Source organism: Panthera pardus, unplaced genomic scaffold, assembly GCF_024362965.1.
Source record: "Panthera pardus isolate Hobbes unplaced genomic scaffold, ASM2436296v1 HiC_scaffold_329, whole genome shotgun sequence".
Classification (NCBI taxonomy): domain Eukaryota; kingdom Metazoa; phylum Chordata; class Mammalia; order Carnivora; family Felidae; genus Panthera; species Panthera pardus.
Window position 1 is genome coordinate 166,990 of NW_026526909.1, and position 20,488 is coordinate 187,477.

General features: G+C 46.9%; 1 pseudogene; it reads left to right on the top strand.

Moving 5' to 3' along the window:
* The first annotated feature begins 10,021 nt into the window (after nucleotides 1–10,021).
* Nucleotides 10,022–20,488, top strand: part of LOC128774515 (neuroblastoma breakpoint family member 6-like) — a 30,347-nt pseudogene continuing 19,880 nt past the window's right edge.

The window sequence follows — 20,488 nt, forward strand, 5'->3', positions numbered from 1 at the left end:
TTTGTTTTCAGATTGTTCATTGCCAGTGCATAGAAGCACACCCGATCTTTGTATATGTTGTACCCTGCAGCTTTCCAGAATTAGTTCATTGACTCTGGTATTTGTGTGTGTGGATTATTTGAGAGTTTTCAACACATAGGACCATGTCATCAGCACATAGAGACACAAGACGACCCTTGAACCCGGCGGGGTTAAGGGTGCTGACTCCCAAGGTCAGAACTCTGTGTATACCTCCTGACTCCTCCCAAACTTAACTACTAACAGCCAACTGTTTACTGGAAGCCTTAGCGATAACGTAGTCGACCCACCTATATTTTGCAAGTTATACGTATCATACACTGGATACTTCCAGTGAAGCAAGCTAGAGAAAAGAAAATGTTACTAAGCAAATTCTAAAGAAGACGGGGTGCCTGGGTGGCTCAGTCAGTTAAGTGTCAGACTCTTGATTTCGGCTCAGGTCATGGTTCATGAGTTTGAGCCCCGTGTCGGGCTCCACGCTGACAAGGGCCGCTGAGCCTGCTTGGGATTCTCTCTCTTCCTCTCCCTGCCCTTCCCCAGCTTGCGCTCTCTGTCTCTCTGTCTCTCTGTCAAAATAAGCAACTCAAACTTAAAAAGAAAAAAAAAAAAAAAAGATAAGCTGGAAAGGAGAACTTAACCAGAAAGTGATAAAAGTCAAAATGGAGATATTTAAGGCTACAACTGGGTCCTCTTTCAGTGATATGGAACACTTTTTCATATACTTATGAGTCATTTACTTGTCTTCTTTGACAAAATGTCTTCTCATGTCTTTTACTGACTTTAAAAACCCTGCTGTTTCTTTTTTTGGAGTTGGAAGAGTTCTTTGGCTCTTGTGAATACTATTCCTTCATTCCTACAGTTCAATCTGAGGCTGTTTTCTCCTGTCTGTGGCTTGTCTTTTCATTTCCTTATTGTTGTCTTTTGATGCAAAAGCGTTTTTTTTTTTTTTCCTTACACTGCTTTTTAATAAATGTTTATTTACTTTTGGGACAGGGAGAGAAAGCACACCCACAAGAGTGGGGGAATAGCAGAAAGAGAGGGAGACGGAAGATCCAAAGCAGGCTGTGCCCTGAGAGGGGAGAGCCGGACGAGGGGCTCGATCCCACCAGCTGGGAGATCATGACCTGAGCCACAGTCAGACACTTAACTGACTGAGCCACCCAGGCTCCCCACAAAAGGGTTCTTAATTTTAAGCAACTTCAGTTTCTTAATTTTTGTCCTTTATGTACTGTCCTTTTGCTGTGGTGTCTTAGAACTTTTTGCTTAATGCAAATTTATGACAATTTTCTCCAAAATTCCTCTTGAAATTTTATTTTATCTCTTTTATTTAGGGTTGTGATCCATTTTGCATTAACTGCTGTATACGGTGTTGCTGAGAGAAAATCTGTCTAAAGGCCTAATATTTAAGGGAAATCATGGTCGACTTCTTTCTAAGTCAGCATAATGGTGGATAAACTTTGTTCCAACCTGAAGGGTGATTTTTGGCCCGCCAGGCACACAGTGAGGAGAAGCATTTGTCATTAGTATTTCAATCAATGCTCTTACTCCCTGCATCTGTGATGTTAAAACTCGTGATTCCTGTGTGTCTATGTTGATCTATAATCTTTTTGAACTTTTTGTGTTGTCTCTCCCGATCGTATGGGGGCCCCCAAAATGGGGCGAGGATTGTGTGGAAGGGGCAGAGCGGGTGTGAGAAGGTTCACCTGAGCAGGACAAAGCGGATGGAAGTTGACTGAATACACTGCAGGGGACAGAGGGCAGGTCAGCACAGCAGAGACTGTCTGCAAGGAGGCAGTGGGGGGAAGGGGTAGGGCAAGAGGCACAGCCCCATGTGGGATTTTCCCTCTTTTGGTAACCTTGCCTGTAAGTGGCCCGTTGGTTAGTGAAGGCCTGTGGATATTTTGAGGCGGGTCCCTGCATTCAGCCAGGTGGTCACTGTGGGCCCTTCTGCCTTGATGAAGTTTCCACTGCTCAAGCCTGTTGCCTGAAAGTGGCCTCAGCATTTTTCAGGAATGGACTTGTGACCTTGATTTGTGGCTCTCTATGTAAAGCATAGGTAACCCTGTAAAAAGTGTTCATTCTCCGGAGCACTTTCTTCCCCCTGAGGATGGGGTTCCCCGGGCAGCTATCCTAATCCGGGTTTGAGTCAAACTCTGTCTTCTTCTTATATTAGAGTTCTTTCTGGTCATTTGGCATCGATAGTGTGATTTCAAGTAAAGTGCCACGGGGAGGCTTTGTCCTGATAGCTGTAAGAGAATTTAGCGGTAAGTTATGTTTAAGAGTTCATCTCCAGGCCAGGAAACGGAGACTTCATACCTCTGCACCTGTCAGTGATGGGCTAAATGCCCTGGGGTGGGGGAGATGAGTGAGGTTTGGTGGCCGTACACCCCATGTACTTTCAATCTTGCAACACTGGGTAGCAAGCGGTCCTCCTCCAAGATGTCCCTAGAAACGAAAACACACCAAAAGCAGGAGAGGATTCCACACAAAGGATAAAGGGGGACCAGCAGGGACTCAGGAAACATATGCCTGAGGGATCAGAGCAGATGAAAGGCATTTCACAGACTTGTAAACATTTTTGCCAAAAAGAAAATAGTGGTGTGTGTGTGTGTGTGTGTGTGTGTGCGCGCGCGCGTACGTGTTGTCTTGGAAATCATAAGGTGTTTAGATCAGGAACGTGTTGTTACTCCCCCTAAGGAAAGGATAGGGAAATTATCTTGGGCCTTGCAGATCAAGACCCATTCTGAACCCTGAGAGAATCCTAAATGTTGCCTGACATTCTCCAAGATCAGTGCAGAGTCCCTATACATTTAAGATTTGTTGAGGGGGCACATGGGTGGCTCAGTTGGTTGAGCATCTGACTTCGACTCAGGTCATGATCTCACAGTTCATGAGTTGGAGCCCCACATCAGGCTCGCTGCTGTCAGCCTGTCAGATCCTCTGTCCCCTTCTCTTTGCCCCTCCCCTGCTTGTGCTGTCTCCAAAGAATTAAAAAAACAGAAAGATTTGTTGTGTTTTGTATGTGCGGTCCGAGGTACAGTAGCAGACAAAAGTTGACACGCAGAGTACAGAAGTAGACCAAGAAACAGAATGTGACCTGGATATACCACATTACTTACCACCCTCACTAGTCTCACTGAACATGGGAGTGGGCATTGGAAATACCTGGTATTTAAGGCAGGTTATGGGAAAACACTGAAGGTATGGGCTAACAGTTCAAATTATTATGTCCTTGGATTATATTCATTGGAAAGTGAGGACTCTGCTGAAAAGTTTTCTTGGCTCTGCAGGTGGAAAGGAGACACTAAGGGAGAATGAAATTATGCAACTCATTATAATTTGTTTAATGTTTATTGCTTTATTTAGACAGAGCATGAGAGCAAGCAAGTGGGGGAAGGGCAGAGAGAGAGAGAGAGAGAGAGAGAGAGAGAGAGAGGGAGAGAGAATCCTAAGCAGTCTCTGAGCTGTCAGCACAGAGCCTAATGTAGTGCTTGATCTCACGAACCATGAGATGATGACCTGAGCCAAGACCAAGAGTCCAATCCACTCAACCGACTGAGCCACCCAGGCGCTCCCAATCTAACTTTGATAAATATCTTTCACACTTCACATAGGTTTTCTGTCATTTTCTGTGATGCCATGGTCCCTTGCCGACGTCTAAACATATTTTCACCAAGAGGTTGATATCAAAATAAAATACAGGGGCACCTGGGTGGCTTAGTAGATTCAGTGTCCCACACTTCATTTGGGCTCAGGTCATGATCCCATGGTCATGGATTGAGCCCCATGTCAGGCTCCACATTGAGTGTGGAGTCTGCTTAAGATTCTCTCTCTCCCTCTGCCCCTCTCCCCTACCTGCAGGCGCTCTCTCTCTCTCTCTCTCTCTCTCTCTCTCTCTCTCTCTCAAAAGAAAAAAACAAATGCACACAAATATGAAACCCGTATGACTAAATTTGGCAGTACTTATTCATAATGGTACTTTAGGCTGGTTTATTACTACACGTAGCTAAATTATGGCTGACTCTGAAGGCAGCCCCATTCTAGCCGGGTGCACACTACTCCTTGGCCTCACCTCTAGGTTAAGCAGTACCTCTGAACTGGCACTGTCCCTGGGGGAAGGATGTTTGTCCAACAGGTAATAAAAGGAAATGGGACAGGGTAGTAAAAAGAAAACATGCTCCTAAGTGGGTTGATTCCACAGAGGACCATGTGCTTTCTCAGGATAATATACATATTATTGAACTATGAAATCTGGCACTGACTAATGAGCAATGCTAGGAGATATCACTGTACCTTTGCTCAGAGAAAGAAACTTGAATTCCTGCTGATGTATAAGCTGTGCCTAAAAACCCCACCTAGACACTTTCTTAAAAATGTTTATTTATTGAGTGGGGTGTTCAAATCCCCCACTAGTATCGTATTACTGTTTATTACTCCTTTTAGCTCTGTTAGTTTTTGCTTTGTATATTTAGGCACTTAGATATTGGAGGCATAAATATTTACAGTTGGCATACAAAATGTTTATTTATTTTGGTATAGAGAGAGGGGGGCAGAGAGAGAAGGAGAGAGAATCCCAAAAAGGCTCTGCACTGTCAGGGCGGGACCCAACACAGGGCTGGATCCCATGATCCATGAGATGACCTGAGCCAAAATCAAGAGCAAGAGGCCTAACCAGCTGAGCCACCCAGGAGCCCCTCCACCTAGACAATCGGGGACTAGAAGAGAAACTGTGTTCCTTTCACTTGTTATTATCTCCTTTGGTGAGGCAGGCCTGGAAAAAGAAACATGCCCCAGTCAAGTTTCCTTGTAAACATCTGGTGAGAAACCTGTTGACAAAGATACTAATGGTGGTTCCTATTGGGAGAGTTCTTCCCTATGGCATGCTGAGAGCAGGATGTATGGGGTGTGTGGAGAACTCTTCAGGGAATCAAACTGAGACTCTGGATTTGTGAGGCCTCGTTCCTTGCAACCTGTCACATCAGTTATGTACGTATCAGCACAGGAGATGGCCCTAAACAGCTTCATGCTATATAAGTGACGACCTCGTACACCAGACACCACACGTGGTCGACTCAGGCCAGAACACGTTCTAATGTGGGAAAAAGGTTCTCGCAGATAGTGTTACTGGCCTCACCCTTGCTGTGGCATTGCTTGTGCCTCCCAAGTTTATCCTCAAAACTGTGAGTAAAACTTCATAGGACGTAAAGCGTACCATCTTGGTGAGCTGACGATGCAGTGGCCTTTATGGCCAAACATGTTGGTAACATGGCTTTCATGACACGTGGGTAGAACTAACCAAGCAGACAAGAAGTCCAACAAAGCAATTGTATCTTGAAAACATACGGCCACTTTTGAATACCTACAGGACCATACATAGAAACCCAGCCTGTGTCGCCTGGGCACAACCTTGTATTCTTCACAATGTACATTCACGGTCTCTAGGATGCAGGCCTGCCCCTGTGCGCACACACACACACGCACGCGTGCACACACACACACACACACACACACGTGCACGCGTGCACACATACACACACACGCGTCCGTCTGCCCACACTTGCAAGCAAATCAGGTAGCAGTCCTAGAGTATCAGGTCCTAGAGTCTGTGAGCAACAGAAGCCTAAACAGCAGCCACTGTCAAGCCTCATCCACAGGAGACAGGCCCCTTTACATGGGTTCCTTGGCTGCCACTCCCATGATGCTCCCCCACACCTCTCCCCGCCCATCCCACCCTCCTGGCCAATGGCCTGCTGGCCTACCAGGCAGGAAGTGATGTCATTACCCTCTAGGTTCAGGCCCAGTGTGGATTCTAAGGCCTCAGGCCTTGGATGCTCCCTGGTTATGAGACCGGTGTAGAAAAATAGCTCTTGAAAATGAAAACGTCAATAGAAGGAATAAGAACAACAACAAAAAGATTCGCCAAATATATGCCACGGATATATTCTAGAAGTCAGCAAAAACTTTAAGGAAACAAAATGAAGAAAGACCCAGAAGGTGTGTCTGGTAAGCACAGATACAAGGAGTGGGATGTCTGGGGGAAAAAGAGATGTCATGTGAGTCTCTCACTCGCCGGGGGCGGGGGTGGGGGGAAGGAGTGGAGACCAGTACCCCACAGTGTCGTGGGAGGAGAAAGGAAGGGAAGGGCCAGGCACCCATGTGAAGGAGACCAGATGGAAGGAACCGGCCAAGTCCTCCATGTGCTTTACCGAGACCGCCAGGCGCCAAACCGAGTTCGGCTTTTGCTACACAACAGGGACAAATGCATTCCGAACAGCATACGTTTCAGTTGGATGGGGTGAGGACGTCTTGATATTGACTAATTACTGAAAGAAATGTAGCATCTCCTGAACGTGGCATGGGAGAGTCCTGCAACGTTGTAGCCAACAGAAGATTTTGTGATGCTCTGATGTCACATAGCTGTAGATACGGCAACATGGTTTTTGGGCCCGATGTCTTCTTTTTGTTTGTTTGTTTTGAATTTCATTTTTAGTAATCTCTACACCCAATCCAGGCTCGAGCTTACAACCCTGAGATCAAGAGTCACGGGCTTTACCAACGGAGCCAGCCAGGAGCCTCATGGGCTCAATATCTTCTGAGCTGATGGAGTTACACAAGGCAGAAGAGCCCAGAGTGGCAACTGGGGGCTAGAGAGGCCAGGGAGAGGATCAGCGCCTGCCTTTGGTTGGGTCAAGAGAGAGCTCATTCATCTGCAACTGAAGGCTTGGAGCTTCAAGCCCAGCTAGGAATACTGGGTTTTAAGTGATCCCAGGCCCTGGGAAGCTACACATGTGCTACACATTCTCTCTTAACTAGCTTCTTTCTTAACCTTATCCTTAATCTCTATTTTAAATCAGATGTGGAGAAAAACATCCTGCCTGAGCGCCTAAGTTTCATGTTAGTTACCAAGGGGGTTTGGTAGAGAGAGTCTTTTATTTTCTTTTAGTTTTCAAGATAAAAATCAGGTCTGGAGCCCCAGAGCCTGGGCATGTCCCAGACAATGTAACCTTTCTTCCTGAGGCTGGGTGTTTACAGCTGCTCATTCCTGGAAGGTCGGTGTTAATTCCTTTAAGCCAAATTGCCAGGAAGACACCTCTCACTAAAGAGGTTGGGATTTTTATTGCTTGCAGCCAGAAAGAACACACCCCAAGGTCTCACTAAGAGGATCTATGATAGGATTTGGGCTTTGGTTGGTTGATGTGGGTGGGGGCTGATGGAAGTAAGCAGGGTTTGTTCTATATTGAAGCCTATTAGCACTGGACATTCTATGCTTGTGGTAAAGAAGCGATAGCATTTCCTTATGAAAAGAAGATGTTTGGGACGTTGTAAATTTCACTGTGACCTTGCTGTTGTCTGGCCTGAACAATATTGTGAGGTAGCCTTGTTTTGTCTCATTTATCAAGGTTTCAAAGCAGTCTTATCTCAGGTTGGTATTCTGTATCTCAGATCCTCTCTTTCCAGCATGAGAACAACACAGTCAAGCCGGGAGTGCAGAGTTCAGGGCATTGGGGGCTGGCCTTGTTCTTTCTCCCTGGAAATCCCTAACATAGAGAACAAGAAAAGAGAGCACTCTGGCCTCAGAAGCTGTAGGTGCAACCCTGGTGACAAAAGTGTGACATTGACGAAGTCTCTTGAATCGTTCTGTGGCTCCATTTCTCATTTCCCAATGGGTCAAAAGGAATTGTTCCTACGTGGGTTGTCCCAGGTGTTAACTTGATAGAGTAGGCAGCTGGACAGGAGCTGGAGGCAAGGGTGGTGGTAGAGAGTGGTTTTGTGGTTTCCCGCCTCCTGGGACTAGAAGAGCAGGGACACGGCACGTGCTCTCCTTTCTAGCTTGTGTCCTACAATGCCCGATGGCTTCATCATAAAATATTGACCCTGTGGTTTTGATCCCCTGGGAGGGGAAGATGACCATGACAGTTCCAGCAACAACCTTGTAGAGCCAAAAACTGCCCCTCCTGACCGATAGGACAAGCTCCTTAGATGATTGGAAACAACTTCAGTTGGAGACCACACCAGCTATGACCCATAACCTGTGCAAACAGAAGAAGAAAAGACACCCCTAACCCTGGTGCTGTTGCCCCTCCGGGCCTGCCTGCATTCCCATCTTGAGAATGTGCTGTCCTTCATCTACTGCCCTACTGTCCTTCCACGGGCTGGTAGCATACTTTTGCTTTTATTTTCATTTTATATTTTAAGTAGGCGCACCGCCAACGTGGGGCTTGAGCTTCCAGCCCCGAGATCAAGAGTCGCATGGTTTACCGACTGAGCCAGCCGGGTACCCCGTCACTGTGTTCATTCGGGCATGGATCCTCACGTCAGTCGTTCACGGGGAATCTAAGCACTGAGCTCTCCATTCACACAATGCAGAATCTCCCACTGGTAACATCTTCTGGTGCCGTGATTCAGATTGCTTAAGGTAAGATAGTCCTCGCCTTCCTGCTGCTAGAGGACTTCTGTCAGATGAATTTCTCAGATGCCTGCTCTCTCATTCTCCTTGCAGGTTGGCTACCCCTGTGTGCTGCATGATCTCACATTTTCTGATCCAATACTCTCGTGGTTCATGCTGATTTCTCTACCTTACAGTATACATTCTTCTCTTATTATACATGCGATAAACATGCTCCAAGAGATACTGAAATCATCCACTGAAGCACATGTGGCATGTGGTAAAGCTGGTTTTGGAATCTGGGCCTGCTTTTCTTAAGGCTGTGCTTTTATCGCTTCAGCACAGACCCTGGATACGGTTTGTTTGGAACTGTGGTTGGGACTAGAGATAGGTAAAGGCAGTTGTTCCTGAGAACTGTTATTTATCTGCTTGACAAGTATTTACTGAACGTTTTCCCTGGCAGGCTCTTAATGGAGGCGCTGCAGAGACGGGATGAACAGGGCAGGCAGAGCGCCCGCTGTCAGGAAGATGATTTTCCAGCCCAGGAGATCGGTGTCTTATAGATAACCACATCAATACATTTTAATTTCTGCTGTGATGAATTTTACTTAATTGTTGAGTTCCTTGGGCCCATTGTGCCAGCCAGGCTTGAAAATCAACTGAGTATAAACTACAGGGCTGTAGAAGTGTGACAAGGAAGTGTCCCAAGAAAGGTCCTTGTGACATTTTTGTTTTAACGGGGGCGGGGGTGGGGTACAGATGTTTGATCAGTGTCCTCTGAAATTCAGATGTGGGTTCCTGGAGGGTGTGATAGGAGAGTCCAAGGGAAGCTTGCGGCCAAGGCACCTGTTGGTGTGTGTGCTGCCATCAAGCGATGAGGGAGTTTGGGAAAATCTCCTCATCTCTCTGGGCCTCAGTTTCCTTGTCTGTAAGATAAGGTTGTCATTCAACTTCTCCAAAGTCCCTTGCCGCTCAGTCTCTCTGAGAGCACGAGGGACTGAGGTGCCTGTTAAACGTGTCCTGAGGACTGTGGCTGAGACCTGACTTGGTCCCTTGTCTGTGTGTCTCCTGCAGGAGCCCGGCTGAGCCCACACTGGAAACAGAGGACCGAGGGAGCCGATGGAAGACAGAAAATCAGCAGGTGTGGAGCATGAGAATGACCCAGAGAAGGACAAGGTAATGGTGGAACGGTGGCTGCCCAAGGACCTGAGAATACGGGCAAGTGGAGCTCAGAACAATCTGGAGAAACTGAGGAACGCGTACAGTAGCATCCAACCCTGCAAGGAGCAGCCTGAGGCGAGCAGTGAGGACTGGGGGTGTAACGCACTCCACAGTGAACGGTGCACCGGCCAGGGAGCCCCACAGGACGGACGGGGGTTGGTTTGCACTGCCGGGAAGCACCGTTTCTAAGGGTAGGATGGTGTGACCATGAGGCTCTGCCCCAGTCCCTGAGCTTCGACATTGGAGCTGCCCTGACAGTGGATGGCCTCCAAGGAAGTGTGGGTTTGGAGGGATCAATGGTGTTTGGATCAGATTTGGAGATGTCCATTCTTACCTCAAATCGTTTTGCCCTAAGGCCAAGAGGGGCCAGGGCAGGGGACCCTTGCATTTGAAGTCATAATACTAATAATATTCTTCTGAATTTCTGGTCAGGAATGTGGAAGGCTTTACACATAATATCTGTTGACCAGTGATTTTCTTGACTATTGGTTGAGTGCTTCATTTTCCTGAGGCTGTGTTCAGAACTTGGAAATCAATACGATTTCCCGAGGAGGACAAAGCAGTGGGAGAACGATGCAAACACAATGTGGTAGCTCTCCTACACTGGGGTGTTGTGTTGTGACAGAGCAGAGGATTGGTGTGGGGGCCAGGCCCAGGACATCTCTTCCCCATGACAGAGTGAGCCATTGAGAGGAATCCCCGAGGAGAACCCCGTCTTCATCAGAGCTCACCACAGGGCAGTGTCCTGGGACATGGAGAGGGTAGGGCAGCTTCCTCTCTGAGGGAGGGGATTTGCTACCTCTTGGGAGAAAGCAGGGGGCCCCTGACTGGACATTTGTGACTGGAATGGAGTTGAGATGGTCAGAGATTGGCAGCAACTTGTATTTGATCAGTGAAAGGAAGTCCCTGAGGGCCTCCTCAGTGCTTGGCTCAGTGCTAGGAACCCCGAATACAGTGGTGAATAACACATTCTCCCAACTGTCCTGGGGATCTCAGTGTGGTAAACAGGAAGTCATGAGAAGTGTAGTGCTGGTGGGTTCCTTGGAGGAAATGACCAAAGCTGCCTGGCTATGACCTCGGTGATTGTCCTGGTCTGCCTGTGTGTTTTCCAACAGCTGGGTGACCTGCCTTGGCCCAACAGCCCTGGAGCCTCAGCCAGATTTCAGCCTTTTAGGACACAACTGACACCCGGGATCCATGGTGGCTCCAACCAGTCAATACTGCCAAGGTCTTCAGAGGAAACGGCTGGCATCTGTGGCTACTACCCACTATGTCTTGGCCAGCTGGGGAAACGGAGGCAACTTCACTAAATCTCATAGGGTCATCCTCTCCATAATGACCAGTGATGATCTGTCTTCCTCTCTGGTAAGTTAAATGCTTTCTGGTCTTCCATATTCTCTCGCCACATAAAAACTAATATAAATATTGGCCCAATTTTAGAACAAGGACATGTACTTCACGTACAAAGGGAGTAGAGCAACTTCCAAGCTTCAGTGAGAACGTACAGAAACTCTTACAACTGAATAATAATAGGATACATCACTCCAAAATTGCGTAAAAGATGCGTATGGCCATTCTGGAATAGGCACTTGAGTCATCCACCATTCTTCTTTTTAAAATCACTTTGATAATTCAAGATCCTTTCCATTTCCATATGAAGTGTTGGATCAGCTTAGAAATGTTTACTAGCATGTCTGCTGGAATTTTGATTGGCCTTGTATCAGATCTGTAGATCAATTTGGGAAGAACTGACATGTAAACCATATTGAGGTCTTCCAATCCACAGCAAATTTTACCTCTCCATGTGTTTAGTTCATTAATTTCTCAAGGTAATGCTGTGTAGTGTTCAGTGTACTGTTCTGACACGTATTTTGTGTGATAAGACAGTGCAAGAAGAGAATTGGTCAAGAGTCTTTTAAGTTTATTTTTATCTATTCTGAGAGGGCTATAGAGAGCAAGCAGGCAAGGGTCAGAGAGAGAGGGAGACAGAATCCCAAGCAGGCTCCACACAGTGAGCACAAACCCTGAAGTGGGGCTCGATCTCAGGAACTGTGGGAGCATGACCAGAACCAAAATCACCAGTCGGACACTTAACCAGCTGAGCCACCCAGGCGCTCCTGGTCAAAAGTCTCGAAGAAGAAATACCTCACAAAACAAGATATACACATGGCCAAAAAGCACTTGAAAAGATGCTCCGCTGGAAACCACTTAAAGGCATAAAGTTGAAGAAAAATGAAAATGGCTTCAGTGATGTTTCCCCAGGTTCGATTTTAAACTAAGTAACCTTTTTCTTGTCTTCTGCAAAGCTCCCCTCCTCCCTTCTTAGCCTTCTGTATCAGGAAGCAGGTACACCCCAGGACATGAGGAAGGAGGGTAGCGGCATGTACACAGTTGCTGTCGCTACTGGCCACACCTTGATTTTCCCGATAAGACCCCCAACCCCTTCCTCCAGGGGCAGGAGCTGGCAGTTTTTGAAGGCCTTAGCCTGCTGTCATCCTTTTTGCCTGGGAAAGCAAGAAAGCTGTTAGTGTTCCTCCTTATCTCAGACTCTGTCTTTGTGGTATATTTTGGCTCCAAAGCACGGAGGTCAGTTTTCCAGAACACACTCAGTCATCAGGAGGAACACAAGTTAATGCTACCGTGAGTTAGCGTTACACGTCCATTGCCATGGGCTAAAATGAAGAAGACCGGAAATATATGTGGTGAGGATGTGAAGTCACTAGAAGTTTCCAACACTTGTGGGAATGAAAACTGGTCCAGTCATGTAGAGAGGCTGAACCATAGTTAAACATTGACCACTCACATGAACAGCCATTTCACTTCTAAGTATTTACACACCGATCTGTACATGAATACTCCCCATCGCTTTCTTCACAGTGGCTAAACCCTGGAGACCACACAGAGGCCACTAGTAGGTGACTGTATAAATCGACAGGATGTAGCCGTTCGGAGGAATACTACTTAGCGATAAAAAAGCACAAACTGGCGATACGTGCAGTAATATGGATGGATTTCAGAATCCTTATGCTGCACCAAGGAATGTAGGCACCAAAGCGTTCCACCTACCTAGAGTTGTTAAAAAAGGCAAACCCACCTGTAGGGTCAGTGGGTGCCTGGGGCTGAGGCGGAGACAGTGATGGACTGCAAAGGGCCACAAGGGAAGTTGTGAGCTGGAAGAAATGCCGTGTCTTGATGGTAGCTGGAGTTTGATTTTGCTGTGCATTTAATTGTACGCCTTATTTACTTTTTTAATGTTTATTTATTTATTCTGAGATTGAGCAGGGAAGGGGGAGAGAGAGAGGGAGAGCAAGACAATCCCAAGCAGGTTCCACACTGTCAGCACAGCACCCGATGTGTGGGCTTGAATCACTAGCCGTGAGATCATGGCCTGAGACAAAGTCCAGAGAGTCAGATGCTTAACTAACTGGGCCACCCATACCCCGCATGGTACACTTTAAAAATGCCGTCTAACGTACCCAAAGTATCCCCCGGTAGCATTCGTGTGATAATCTAGTGTATTTCTCCATACCAACCGTGAGCATTTAGAAAATGAAATTTAAAAACAAAATAAAATTAAACTCAATAAACACAATAGAGATTCACATCCACACAATCATTAAATGCATAAGAACACATATAAGGAAGACTCCAGACAACTATTGCTGACAGAAATTAAAGGAGATCTAGATACATATAAAAGTGTATACAGCACCTTCATAGATGAGAAGATCCAATCTTGTTGGAATACCAAATCAATATTACCCTGATTCCTATTGGAGTAGGCATTTTGGGGGGAAGTTACCAACTAATTCTAAAATGTATGTGGAAGGGTGCCTGGATGGCTTGGTCAGGTCCGCGTCCGGCACTGGATTCTGGCTCAGGTCATGATCTCACACTTCACGGGTTTGAGCCCCGGGGGCATTGGGCTCCATACTGACAGTGTGGAGCCTGCCTGGGAATCTCTCTCCCTCCCCCTCCCCTACTCACTTTCTCTATCAACATAAAGAACTTAGAAAAAAAGTATAAAAACCTGGATTTCATAAAGTATTAAATCCTTCGTTGATCATAAATCACTATTTAAAAAGTGAAAAGACACACCCTCTCCCTCTCTGTCTGCCCCTCCCCCTCTCAAAATATGTAAAATTTAAAAAGTCATCATAAAATACACAGTGAAAACACAATCCACAGTCCAGGAATAATTCCTTGCAATACCTCATATATGGCAACGACCTTATCCAAAATACAGAAGGAACTTACACACATCACAAAGAAAATTACAGAGAACCGAGCTTATTGATGAGGAAAAGATCTCAAAAGGAGCTTCATAAAAGAAGATACCCAAATGACCAAGAGCATTCGAAAACTAAACCGAGCACTAACAGCTAGCAGAATGGCTAAAATCAAAAGGACCAAGAATACCAGGTATGTGGGAATGTAGAGAAACTGGGACTGCCTATCTTTGGGCGGAAATCTAGGAGACAAAGCCTTTGCAAAAGTCTGTGTCAGTTTCTCTGCTTTCCCCAAGCATTTTATTCCTAGGATGTGTACCTGGGAGGAACCAGTGGGTGTCTGCACAAACACAGTTTGTACATGATTATTTGTCCTTACTCTGTGTGTGATAACCAAAACTAGATCTGTCCAGCAGGAACACGGATAGTCAAATTGTGCTATAATCCCCAAGCAGAGTATTTCTCGGCAGCATCAGCACCAATGGCTGACACACAGCTAATCAGGACGAGATCTCAAAACCAGACACCGAGTGAGAGAACACAGAACATAGGAGAACATACGACATCATTGCAGTTATATGAAGTGTAAGAACAAGCAAAAGTCGTCTAGGGTGAGAATTCAGAGTGTGTTTGTGTTTGGAAATGGGTATTGACCGGCAAGGAGCAGAAGAGAACTTTGCGCCACGGACGAAAGTGTTCTATATCTCGATCTGGGTGGTGACAGGATGCATACGTACGTTAAATTCATTGAGCTGTGTGCTTGCGGTTTGTGCGTTTTGCTCTAGGTCAATTCGACCCCAATAAAGAACTGTTAGAATTGAAAAAGAGAGAGATGACCGAGCCGAAAAGAGAATAACAAATGACAGGAAATCGGTAACAAATATTGAACGTGAACATCACAATAAGAATGTCTTGAGGAGAAACCCAAAGCGATTCAACAGAACAAACACTAAAAAGTATAATTTCATGAAAAACAGGAGAGTGAGAATGACAAGTTCAAATAAGATTAGAATGGCATGTTGCTGCCTTAGGAAAGTCACTCTAGAGCAATAAACACTGAGACGTATTCCAGCAAAAGTACTGTCAGTCGCTTTGATGTGGGGTACAAGGTTGGCTTTCGAGGCCATCCAAGATTCCTTTGGCTCTTTGGGGTCTTTTCTGGTTGCATACAAAGTTGAGGATTGCTTGTTGTAGCTCTGTGGAAAAGGTTGGTGGTATTTTGATAGGGATTGCAGTCAGTGTGTGGATTGCTTTTGTTAGTATCAACATTTTAACGATATCTGTTCTTCTAATCCATGAGCACGGGAAGTTTTTCCATTTCTTTCTGCCCTCTTCAGTGCCTTTCGTAAGGGTTCTCTAGTTTTCAGAGTGCAGATCTTTTACGTCTTTGGTTGGGTTCATTCCTAAGTATCTTACGGTTTTAGGTGCAATTGTACATGGTTCCAACTCCTCGATTTTTCTTTGTGGTGCTTCATTATTGATGTGTGGGAACGCAAGAGATTTCTGTATGTTGATTTTGTGTCCTGGGACTTTACTGAATTTGTGTATCAGTTCTAGCAATGACGTGGATGGAGCGAGAGTGTATTATGCTAAGTGAAGTCAGTCAGCCAGAGAAGGACACGTATCATATGATTTCACTCATCTGTGGAATTTAAGAAACCCAATAGATGAACGATGGGCGGTTGGTAAAGAGAGAGGCAAACCATGAAACAGACTCTTAAGTAATAGAGAGCAAACAGAGGGTTTGTTAACCTCCGTTCTATTAAATATGAAGGTAGGCCAAATGAACGTAATCAAATAGCATCAAGTTTATAGATGTTTCCAAAGTAGGTGGTCACTACATGTATTCAAGGACATACGTATAAATTAACATTTTGACAGTTCGAAAGAGATCTTGTGAGAGACACATGAAATCCGTAAGTGACAAGCATGAAATATGGTTGTTTAGTGACATTATAAAAACAACAAAAAAACAACTCACACGTAGAGAAGGAGTCGAGGATATAGGGATATCCAACATCAGTTTAATGGGAAGCCAAAATGGTGCCCCAAGAGGGGATAAGAAAGCCTCATAACACAGGAAAACAGCCAGAAGAACAGTGAGAGTTGGGACAAAACATTTTTCTCAAGTAAATATTTATTCACTTAGTATTATACTCTGCCTCCTGTCTTACACTTTTTAATGGATAGAGGACAAACTAGAGAGATCCAGAGAAGAACATCATGACAGTCTAAGACTTTGGAATGTTTCACTCACTGGAAAAGCCTGAAGGTCTGTTTGACCTTAAAGAGAAGTGGGGTGGCTTGATGACAGCCCTTTAGTAAAACTTGGGAAACTATTTCTGCCTTGATGTTTTTATGCACACACAAGAATGAACAGTGAGAACGATGCTGAGATGTGTTTGGAAAGAGATGGGGTCTGTGGCACCTGGATGGCTCATTGGGTTGAGTGTCTGATTCTTGATTTTGGCTCAGGTCATGATCTCACGGTTCATGAGATCAAGGCTCCCGTACGGTACTGTGCAGATAGCACAGAGTCTGCTTGGGATTCTCTCTCTCTCCCACTCCCTCCACCCCATCCCGCTCACGTGCTCGTGCTTTCTCTCAAAATAAATAAATAAACTTAAAACAGAGACAGACAGAGAGAGATATGGGATCTGTGGTATTAGCACAAGGGTAGACAACTACTGAGAGTGGCCGCTGAGGGGTGGTCCCCATCAGTGGTGACCTTCAGGGGAGACTAGGCAGCCTTGGGTATCTGCGTAGCCTTGGCACCTGGAAGGCAATGGCTCCCAAGGTTCCATGACATCCCCGCGTTCCAATTCTGTTATTGCAACTGCAGACCATCACCTGGCGTGCCAGGTGCTCGGTCTGTCATTCCGGTTGGAGTCTGAGCTACAGGCAGTGCCTCGGGCTCTCGACTCTGGCATCTCGAACCTTCTTTTTGTAGCTGCTGACTCTCCAGTGCTGTGGGGTGTTGTTCAAGTTGTTCCCAGTAGTAAGTAAAGAATTGCTGTATCCTCGCCCCTCAGTCCTGATTGAACCTACTTGATTTCACTTGTTTTTAACCCGTCATGTGTTTGGTTTCTTCTCCCCAGTCCCCAGCTCTACCTCTTCTGCCACATGTCACCATGGCAGCACCTCTTGACCCGGTGTCTGATCCAGGGACAGAAATGAGCCTCCTGGAACTCAACCAGGAGCTTCAATCCAAGCTGGAAGCAAGCCAGCAGGACTTCCGAGACCTCAGAGAGAAATTCCTTGTATCCGAAGCTACTGCCTACTCCCTGGCCAACCAGCTGCAGAAATATAGTAAGTCCTACAAGGTCAGGGTCACCAAAGTGATGACTGTCTGTATTCCTGGAGACAGGAATTGGCTTTGTGTGGAGAGAAAACGAAAGCCCTCTCCGGACTTTGTCTTCTCTATTTCCATCGTCACGATCAATTCCATTGTGACCACAATCCAGGAAAAGTAGCAGTGGGTATTTCTTAATGTATGTTTGTTGGTTTTGAGAGAGACAGTGTTAGTCGGGGTGGAGCAGAGAGAGAGGGAGATAGAGGATGCCAAGCAGGCTCGGTGCTGTCAGCACAGAGGCTGACGTGGGGCTCGATCTCAGGAATGTGAGATCATGATCTGAGCCGAAATCAAGAGTTGGAAGCTTAACAGACTAAAGCTCCCGGAGGACCCAGTGGAAGTGGGTGTCTTACCCTCATTTTGCCGAGGATGGGAAGAATGGGGAAAACGAGACTAGCAGTTTCTCCAGGTTGGTTTGCAGTGCTGTACAGGGTGGGGTTACAGTTAACTTTCTAGTGATTGATTCCTGACGCAGACCCAGAAATGCCTGGTCCTCTCAGGGTCCTGTGTGTGTGTGTGTGTGTCACATCCTGCATCACTGTTGGCCTTCGTGTCTCGGACTAATGAACTCCATCACGTCCCACTTCTCTGAGGTTCCAATGGCAAAGCAGCGAGCTGTTTCACTGGGGAAACTTGCTGATGGTGCACACGGGGCGCGGGCGGGGACAAGGAGACACGGCCAGCTTGCAAGGAGCTGGAAGATGGGTCTGCTTTCCCTGAAACTGCGGTATCCATGAGGAATGCCGTCCAGACAGTGACTCCCCTGATGAGAGGGAAGCTGTGCTTCGTGGGCACAGGCTCTGCTTCCTGAGTCCTCGGTAGCCATTGACACCCTGTGGCGAGGTAGAGGGCATTTCAAGGCCCATCAGACAATCTGTGCTCCCTCCTGTGTCTCTCCCTGAGCTGGGGAACCTTCAAGGATGCAGGACGGCCAGCAGGGCCAGGCCTGGCCAGGAGTCAAGTGGCCCGGTGAGAATGAGGGTGAGCGGGGGAGACCACAGCCCCGGTGACCGCCCAAGCCAGTGTGTGGAGCTGGCCCTCCCCCACGGTCAGCCTGGAATGGGGAGGCCAGCTGCCTGTTCATTCAGAGGGGGCTGCCATGGCGGGAGGAATCCTGAGTTAGGGGCATGTGTGCAGCGGGGCGATGGGAAGGAATCCTGACGACTCTGAGCCCGAACTGTTGCCGTTTCCTTACCAAGAGTTTTCCATAAAACAAGGAGAGGTGGGATTACAAATGACTGATGGGGAGAAAAGTAACGTTGGAAGCGGCTCTTTAGCAAGGTGAAGAGATGATGAGCTTTGGGGTAAGGACAAGCAAAGTTTTCTTTGCATCTTTCCTGATAACCGTGACACAAGTGCGGGAAACCACTTGTGAAGACGACGAAGGAAGGCATCACCCAGGAGCTTGGGGTGGAGGGAACACAGTCTGGCTCTGGGCCAGTCTTCCTGTGCTCCCCGCCATGCTGCCCTGCCCCGATTTCTGTGCCTCACATTCCTCCTCTGTGATCCTGCTGCTGTCATAGTACCTGCTGCTTTGAGTGGAGGGGACGGGCAGTGAGAGAGGGACACGGGATCCGAGAAGTGGGCTCTGCGCTGAGAGCAGTGAGCCTGCTGCGGGGGCTTGCACTCACGAACCACGAGGTCATGACCCGAGCCCAAGGCGAAGCTCGCCAGACTGAGCCACTCAGGTGCCCCCCCCCGTCTGCTGCTTCTGATACCACAAGCTTTGTTAGTGTTTGGCCGTATCGCTTTCAGGTCCTTCTGGTTTTACGCATTATAGTGCACACAAGAGTATACGGGTGAACTTTTTGCCTTTGAGATATGTGCTCATTATCCAACTCAAGGGAACCATGAGTCAGTCCTGCGGTCCTAAGGGCCTCACTTCATGTCCCTGCTTAGTGTCCTACCTAAGAGGCTGCCAGCTCAGGTGAGTGGCCATGATCAGGGTGAGTGTCAGGGGATGTGGATTCTGATTCTGCCAAATCCCAGTCATTCACCTTGTCTAGTTCCTGTCCACGCCTTGGAGCTGCTCTTCCCTCAGCTCTAAAACAGGGAGGTATCAAATACCGTGTAGCTGGGGGGCTGAGGAATGAGATGCGCAGAGCCCGATGCTGGGGTTACATTGTCCTGGGGTACACCCCGCCCCCCTCCCTGGAGGCAGCGAGCACAGCGGCACGTGTAGCTTGTCCACTGAGGCCGGTGTCTGTGTTCTCAGAGTGTGAAGAGTTGAAAGACATCATCGAATCCGTGCTGGGGGAGACGCTGCAGCGTAAGCAGGGGAAGTTGGCAGAGACCTTGACCGAGAAGCTCAGGTAAGGAGGGCTCCGTGGCTGGTGGGAGGCCGTAGGCATCTCTGACTCTTGTCAGCGACAGGTCTGGGCCAGGAGAAGGGCAGAAACTTGCCTGGCACACAGGTGCACACACACATCTGTCAAACAGTGAAGACAGCAGTATCTGGTGTATTGCGGACTCCAATTATTCGGGGCCTCGCTCAATGTTTGTATTTTTTTTTTTAATTTATTTAAATCCAAATGAGTTCGCATATAGTGTATAAATGGTTTCCGCAGGAGATTTTAGGGTATCATCTCTTACAAATGACACCCGGTGCTCATCCCGAAAACTGCCCCCCTAATGCCCATCACCCATTTAGCCCATCTCCCACCCAAAACCCCTCCAGCAAGTCTCAGGTTATTCTTTGCATTTAAATGTCTCTCTCTAATGGTTTGCTTCTGTCTCTGTTTTTATCTTAATTTTCCTTCCTTTCCCCTGGTGCATCTGGTTTGTGTCTTAAATTCCACATATGAGTGAAATCATGTGATCTTTATCTTTCTCTGATTGACTTATTCGGCTTAGCATAATACACTCTAGTTCCATCCACAGTGTTGCAAAGGGCAGATCCATTCTTTTTCATCACCAAGTAATGTTCCGTTGTATCAATTTATGTACCATGTCTTCTCAATCCATTCATCCGTCGATGGACATCTGGGCTCTTTCCATCCTTTGGCTATTGTTGATAACAGTACTATAACATTGGGGTGCAGGTGCCCCTTCGAATCAGCATTTTTGAGTCCTTTGGATAACTACCTAGTAGTGCCATTGCCGGATTGTAGGGTAGCTCTTCTCTAAATTTCTTGAGGAACTTCCGCACTGTTTTCCAGAGTGGCTGCACCAGTTTGCATTTCTACCAGCAAAAGTGCCAAAGTGGTCCCCTTTCTCCACATCCTCACCATCTGTTATTCATTTTAGCCATTCTGACAGATAGGAGTGGTATCTCATTGTGGT